The sequence below is a fragment of the Scyliorhinus torazame genome, chromosome 11 (assembly GCF_047496885.1).
Source record: "Scyliorhinus torazame isolate Kashiwa2021f chromosome 11, sScyTor2.1, whole genome shotgun sequence".
In the NCBI taxonomy this organism is placed as follows: domain Eukaryota; kingdom Metazoa; phylum Chordata; class Chondrichthyes; order Carcharhiniformes; family Scyliorhinidae; genus Scyliorhinus; species Scyliorhinus torazame.
Window position 1 is genome coordinate 849,886 of NC_092717.1, and position 7,803 is coordinate 857,688.

The 7,803-nt window shown below is 52.1% G+C and overlaps 1 protein-coding gene across 1 annotated transcript in view; it reads right to left on the bottom strand.

Annotated features, from left to right (window-relative positions):
- The window catches only part of kbtbd2 (kelch repeat and BTB (POZ) domain containing 2), a 66,779-nt gene extending 66,379 nt beyond the window's left edge, over window positions 1-400 (bottom strand). The window contains exon 1 of the mRNA XM_072466838.1: window positions 245-400. The gene's annotated coding sequence lies outside the window, so the exon portion shown is untranslated. The remainder of the gene's footprint in view (window positions 1-244) is intronic.
- Between the last annotated feature and the right edge of the window lie 7,403 nt (window positions 401-7,803).

The window sequence follows — 7,803 nt, forward strand, 5'->3', positions numbered from 1 at the left end:
CGGGCGGGGATGGGGGGGGGGGGCGGGCGGGGATGGGGGGGGCGGGGGCGGGGATGGGGGGGGGGGGGCGGGGATGGGGGGGGGGGGGGCGGGGATGGGGGGGGGGCGGGCCCTCGTGCTTTCCGCGGCCCAGCAGCACCTCCGGAAGTGCCGGGGGGGGGGGGGGGGGTCCGCGGCCTCTCCCGCCGGGCCCCAGTTGCCTCTCTCCGGGCGGTGGCAGTACCCGGGCCGCCGCTGGGCCTACCTTAGTGCGAGACACGTGAGAAACTCTCCTGCCAACTCCATCCGCATCCCAGCTCCCGTCAGACGTGCCCCGGCCGGCACCGCATTGACGCTCAGGCCCCGCAGACAAACCGGCAGCAAAGCCGCAGCCGCGCCTCCATCACAGGCCGCAGGCCGTCACTGCGTCACGCGCCCAGCGCGATGGCGTCATCGCCAAGGTGTCACCTGGCCCCTCCTCCTCCAGGCCTTTCCCCCCGACCCCTCCCTGTCTCCCCCTCCCCGTCACCCCCGGCCCGTCACACCCCGGCCCCGCCCCTCCCCCGCAGTGCCCAGACTGGCCAGTAGGCGCCGCTGGTTCCGGACTGAGCTATTTGTAATAAGGAGAAAAAACAATTTTATGAACAATTTTTCTCACCTCCGCCCTGTCCCCGTAATCCCACCCAGACCCTAACCCCACCCACACCTCCGCCCTGTCCCCGTAACACCACCCAGACCCTAACCCCACCCACACCTCCGCCCTGTCCCCGTAACCTCACCCACACCCTGACCCCACCCAGACCCTAACCCCACCCACACCTCCGCCCTGTCCCCGTAACACCACCCAGACCCTAACCCCACCCACACCTCCGCCCTGTCCCCGTAATCCCACCCACACCCTAACCCCACCCACACCTCCGCCCTGTCCCCGTAACCTCACCCACACCCTGACCCCACCCACACCCTAACCCCACCCACACCTCCGCCCTGTCCCCGTAATCCCACCCAGACCCTAACCCCACCCACACCTCCGCCCTGTCCCAGTAATCCCGTATCCCCCCCTGTTGAAAACTCACCACTATTTTTAGAATTCCCCCTATACCAAAAAGGGCCGACATTCTAAATGGTGATCAGGGATTCTCACTCCCCGACTCCGATGCAAGCTTCAGTGGGTGCTATTCAGGTCAAACTATGTTTTCAAGTTATCCCCCGGTATAACCTTCACCGAAGGTTTCATCTCCTTACCACTTAGTAGCATTGCTAAGTAAGTAAAGTAGACTTTGGAATAACCACTGTTTCAGGTTAAATTACAATATATATATATTTTTAAAGCTGCAATTACTTTCTTTACAGAAAGGAAAAAGATCTTGCTTCTGGATCCTTCTGGTTGTTTGAAGGGACCTTCAGGCCCACCTTGACAATCAATCTTCTTTAAAGTCTGGTCTTCCTTAGATGTATTAGCTGTTTTAGCTCGTCTGCTATGTCTTATCTTTCCCATGGCCGAGCTGCCTGTAATCTGACTCTGAGCTGCTTGTTCCTTCTCTGCTTCTCTCTCTCGCCCTCTGAGTTCTGGTTCTGTGTAGTTCCTGCTCTGGTCTCTCGGTTTATATTCTCTTTCTAACAGTTATTAAGTTTTTATGACTTTATTGTAAACTAACTTATTTCACTTTCATTGTAAAAAGTATCTTTGATCTAAACATTCTAATCCAACTAAGTATTCATTTTGACATAACCTCATCTCATAGATCTGATTACATTGTGTCCTTTGTGATATACAAAAATGCTTTGACTTCAAGAGGTGCTACTTTTGGTTTGGTTCCTGTCATTTCTATAGTTTTATTTTCCAATTATGTCCTCAGCTCATAACTTTGACTTTGATTTTGGCTTTAAATTCTGTTTCTCGTAGACTGCTAGTCTCCAGGTTTCTTCAATTTACCTGGTTTTAGCAAATTTTCACACCTAGAATTGTCACCAAATTCAACAGAACCTTATCCTTTCCTTTCCAGCTGCTTACTAAGATAGTTAATTTCAACGAAGGTGTGAAACATTGCTTTTAGCTGTATGCTAAAAAGCCACTTGATTATAACGTCAAAGGTCCACATCCATTACCCAGCACAACCAAATCCACCATCCACACTTTTCCAGATGCCCACCAAGATAGCTACTTTCAATGAAGGTGTGAGCCATTGTTTTTGGCTTCATTCAAAATCCTATGTGTTTGCTAAGCCTGCTTGACCAAGAATATCTGCATTTTACAATCCTGCTCTTTGCAGCTGCTGTTAACCCTTTGTGGGATCTTTCCCTGTGTCCTCCCATGTTTCTCTCAGACAAGATATTGCCAGACTTCCATGTTTCAAATGACACATCTTTCCATGTTCTCAATTGCACCTCCGCCCTGTCCCAGTATCCCCACCCACACCTCCACCCTATCCCCATAACCCCACCCACACCTCCACCCTATCCCCATAACCCCACCCACACCTCCACCCTATCCCCATAACCCCACCCACACCTCCACCCTAAACCCATAACCGCACCCACACCTCCACCCTAACCCCATAGTCCCACCCACACCTCCACCCTAACCCCATAACCCCACCCACACCTCCACCCTAACCCCATAGTCCCACCCACACCTCCACCCTAACCCCATAACCCCACCCACACCTCCACCCTAACCCCATAACCCCACCCACACCTCCACCCTATCCCCATAACCCCACCCACACCTCCACCCTATCCTCATAACCCCACCCACACCTCCACCCTATCCCCATAACCCCACCCACACCTCCACCCTAAACCCATAACCGCACCCACACCTCCACCCTAACCCCATAGTCCCACCCACACCTCCAACCTATCCCCATAGTCCCACCCACACCTCCACCCTAACCCCATAACCCCACCCACACCTCCACCCTAACCCCATAACCCCACCCACACCTCCAACCTATCCCCATAGTCCCACCCACACCTCCACCCTAACCCCATAACCCCACCCACACCTCCACCCTAACCCCATAACCCCACCCACACCTCCACCCTATCCCCATAACCCCACCCACACCTCCACCCTATCCCCATAGTCCCACCCACACCTCCACTCTAACCCCATAACCCCACCCACACCTCCACCCTATCCCCACAACCCCACCCAAACAGCCGCCCTATCCCCATAACCCCACCCACACAGCCACCCTATCCCCATAACCCCACCCACACCTCCACCCTATCCCCATAACCCCACCCACACCTCTACCCTATCCCCGTAACCCCACCCAAACAGCCGCCCTATCCCCATAACCCCACCCACACCTCCACCCTATCCCCATAACCCCACCCACACCTCTACCCTATCCCCATAACCCCACCCAAACAGCCGCCCTATCCCCATAACCCCACCCACACAGCCACCCTATCCCCATAACCCCACCCACACCTCCACCCTATCCCCAAAACCCCACCCAAACAGCCGCCCTATCCCCATAACCCCACCCACACCTCCACCCTATCCCCATAACCCCACCCACACCTCTACCCTATCCCCGTAACCCCACCCACACAGCCACCCTATCCCCATAACCCCACCCACACCTACGCCCGTATCCCCATTACCCCACCCACACAGCCACCCTATCCCCATAACCCTACCCACACCTCCACCCTATCCCCATAACCCCACCCACACCTCCACCCTAACCCCATAACCCCACCCACACCTCCACCCTATCCCCATAACCCCACCCACACCTCCGCCCTGTCCCCGTAACCCCACCCACACCTCCACCCTATCCCCATAACCCCACCCACACCTCCACCCTATCCCCATAACCCCACCCACACCTCCACCCTATCCCCATAACCCCACCCACACCTCCGCCCTGTCCCCGTAACCCCACCCACACCTCCGCCCTGTCCCCGTAACCCCACCCACACAGCCACCCTATCCCCATAACCCCACCCACACCTCCACCCTATCCCCATAACCCCACCCACACAGCCGCCCTATCCCCATAACCGCACCCACACCTACGCCCGTATCCCCATAACCCCACCCACACAGCCACCCTATCCCCATAACCCCACCCACACCTACGCCCGTATCCCCATAACCCCACCCACACAGCCACCCTATCCCCATAACCCCACCCACACCTACGCCCGTATCCCCATAACCCCACCCACACAGCCACCCTATCCCCATAACCCCACCCATACCTACGCCCGTATCCCCATAACCCCACCCACACCTCCACCCTAACCCCATAACCCCACCTACACCTCCACCCTATCCCAATAACCCCACCCACACCTCCACCCTATCCCCATAACCCCACCCACACAGCCACCCTATCCCCATAACCCCACCCACACCTCCACCCTATCCCCATAACCCCACCCACACAGCCACCCTATCCCCATTACTGCACCCACACCTACGCCCGTATCCCCATAACCCCACCCACACCTCCACCCGTAACTCAGTAACCCCACCCACACCTCTACCCTATCCCCATAACCCCACCCACACAGCCACCCTATCCCCATTACTGCACCCACACCTACGCCCATATCCCCATAACCCCACCCACACAGCCACCCTATCCCCATAACCCCACCCACACCTCCACCCGTAACTCAGTAACCACACCCACACCTCCGCCCATATCCCCGTAACCCCACCCACACCACCCTGTCCCCGTAAACCCACCCACACCTCCGCCCTAACCCGTAACCCCACTCACATCTCTGCCCTAACCCCGTAACCCCACCCACACCTCCACCCTAACCCTATAAATCCACCCACACCGCTGCCCTGTCCCTGTAACCCCACCCACACCTCCACCCTGTCCCTGTAACCCCACACACACCTGCACCCTATCCTCGTAACTCAGTAACTCCACCCAACCTTTCCTCTGGGACTTTGATTTTGAAATCTAAGGATTTGGGAAGATTATTATCAATACATCCACCGTCTCTGCTGCGACTCCCTTCAATATCCTGGGCTCGACGGTCCCAGGGCGCCATCGGCCTTTTGCCCCATTCGTCTCCCCAGTCCTTGTTCCCGAGTGGCTGTTTTTGTATTTGTTTCCCTTCTTTAGCCCTCTGATTATTGAGCATTTTTTGAATGTTATTTGTGTCTATCACCAGAAAGACTCATGCAGCGTATTTATTTAATTTGTCTGCCATTTCCTAGTTCCCCATTATAATACTCTCCATTTGCCTGGATGAGTGCAGTCCCATCAACCCTCATGAAACCCAACAACATACAGGACAAAGCAGCTTGCTTGATCAGCATTGCATTAACCACTTTAAACATTCACTCCTCAACACAGTAGCAGCAGTATGTACTGCAGCAACTCACTAGCTCTCCTTCAACAACACCTTTGAAACCCACAACATTTACCATGTAGGAGAGTAAAGACATAGGATACATAGGGAACACAACCACTTACAAGATCCCTTTCAAGTCATACACCATTCAAGAAGTACTTCCTGAACTGTACTGTTGATGTACCTCGAGCACACAGACTGCAGCGGTTCAAGAAGTGATAAGCTACCTCCTTCTCAAGGGCAACTAGGATGAGGAATAAATGCTTGAGAGTTTCCCCCAAACCCCACTGACTTCAGTTTAGTAGGATTCTTGAACGTGCACTCATTTTAATGTTGCCTTGTTGGAAAGTTCAGTCACCCTCAACTCACCTTGAAAATTTAGTTACTTAATACATGTTCAGATCCAGGGTTGTAATAAGGCTTGGAACTGAGGCCTTATGTGCTGCAGAAACTATGAAACAGAAGGAAGCCATTTAGGCCATTATGTCCTTGCTCGCTGAATAAGAGCCATCCAGCTTCATCCCACTTTCCAGCTCATGGGCCACAGCCTTGTAGGTTGTTGCATTTTATTTCCCAATTATTTTTTAATTGCAAAGGTTTCTTCCTTTCCCATCCATTTAGCCAGTGAGTCCCAGACACCTACTGCCCCAGAGTGAAAGTGTAATCCTCAACTACCCGATAATTCTACTACCAATTATTTTAAAGCTATACTCACAATTATTGACCTTAGTGCTAAAGGAAATAGATCCTTCCTATTCCCTGTATCTGGGCTTGTTATACACCTCAATTAAATCTAGCTTCAGCTTCCCCAAAGAAAACAATTCCAGCCGATCCAATCTTTCCTCATAGATACAATCGTACTGTCCTGGTAACATCCCCAAAAATCTCCTTGCACCCACTCTGGTGTGGTCCCATGTTTCCTGTAATGGAGTGATCAGAACTACAGGCAATATTCTAGCTGTGGCAGAACTTGTGTTTTATACAGTTCTAGCATAACCTCCTGTTTTTATATTTTACGCCTCAGGAAATAGGGAAAAGTAATCTGCATGCCTTCTTAGCTACCTTTCCCATCTGATCTTCAAGGATCTGAGGATATGTACTCCAAGCTGCCTCTGTTCCACTACACTTCTTGACATTATTAGCAAGTGCCAGTTAATTGCTTCTCCATTGACCACCGTGCCTTCCACTACTAAGGCCCGAGGCTCTGGAATTTTTTTCCTAACTTTCTGCCTCTCCTTCCATTTTAAAACACTCCTCATAATTTACCTATTTTGCGAAGAACAAAGAATAATACTGCACAGGAACAGGCCCTTCGGCCCTCCAAGCCTGTACCAGTCATGATACCAACCTTTGCCAAAACCTTCAGCACTTCCTTGTGCCGTCTCCCTCTATCCCCATCCTATCCATGTATTTGTCGAGATGCCTTTTCAACGCCGTTAATGTATCTGCTTCCACAACCTCCCCTGGCAACGCATTCCAGGCATTCACCACCCTCTGTGTAAAAAACCTGCCTCGTACATCTCCTCTAAAAGGGTTGGTCATCTGCCCTAACATCGTGAGTGGTAATTCACCAGGTTGGATTTATCTTGCGTTTTGTGGGTAGGACATACCGTGACAGTTTTCTACATTATTACATAGACGCCCAATAATGGCTTTGCTATCAAGTCTGACATCACACAAAGTCTGGGCACTTACTGTCTCCCGGCACAGACACAATCCTCTCACAACCACGCACATACTTCTTGTGAACAAGTATGCAACAATTGTTGCTATCTTTATTTGGCTCTGAATATGACGGTCAATATGGTCGCCTTCCTCAATCCTAATTATGTTTTCTCTAGAGTCGCCAGGTATCTTTCGATACCGCCACAAGGTTCAAAGCCGAATACTGATCAAAGAGCCAATACACCATTTAGTTAGTTCAAAGTCAATAATATTAATTTACACACCCAGTAGTATCTACTCATGCACAAAATACTACAAACTAAACTATCTCTACGCTAACGCCTATACTTAGCTTCGAGCGCCCACTCAGTCAGAGGAACAATGGCCGTTGTTCGGATCTGAGGTTGCTGGGTTCGAAGTGGTACAGGAGAACAGTTAAGGTCGTCCGTCTGGTAGCGAGCGTTGTGGCCGTTGGCCTTGCTTTGTTTATGCTTTCGGTTTGGGGAACTGGCACTGTGATGTCTGGAGCTAGATCGGTTGCTTGAGTGTCTTTCCTTTGTTCCCGGAGATGGGCCATCAATATGCTAATTGGCCTACAGTTTCAGTCCCGTCTAGGAGCTGTTTCTTCAATATGCATACAGGCTCTGTGCCTGCTTGCTTTCTTAACATTGTCCCTAGTTCCCTTTATTCATTGCGGGCATCCATTTTGTATTCTGGAAGTGGCCATCCCAGATGGCTACACTCCCTCCTTGTGATCCTCAACGCGAAGTGTGATCCTCAACGCGAAGCGTGAAGGATCAAATTACCGCATCTTCTTCGTTC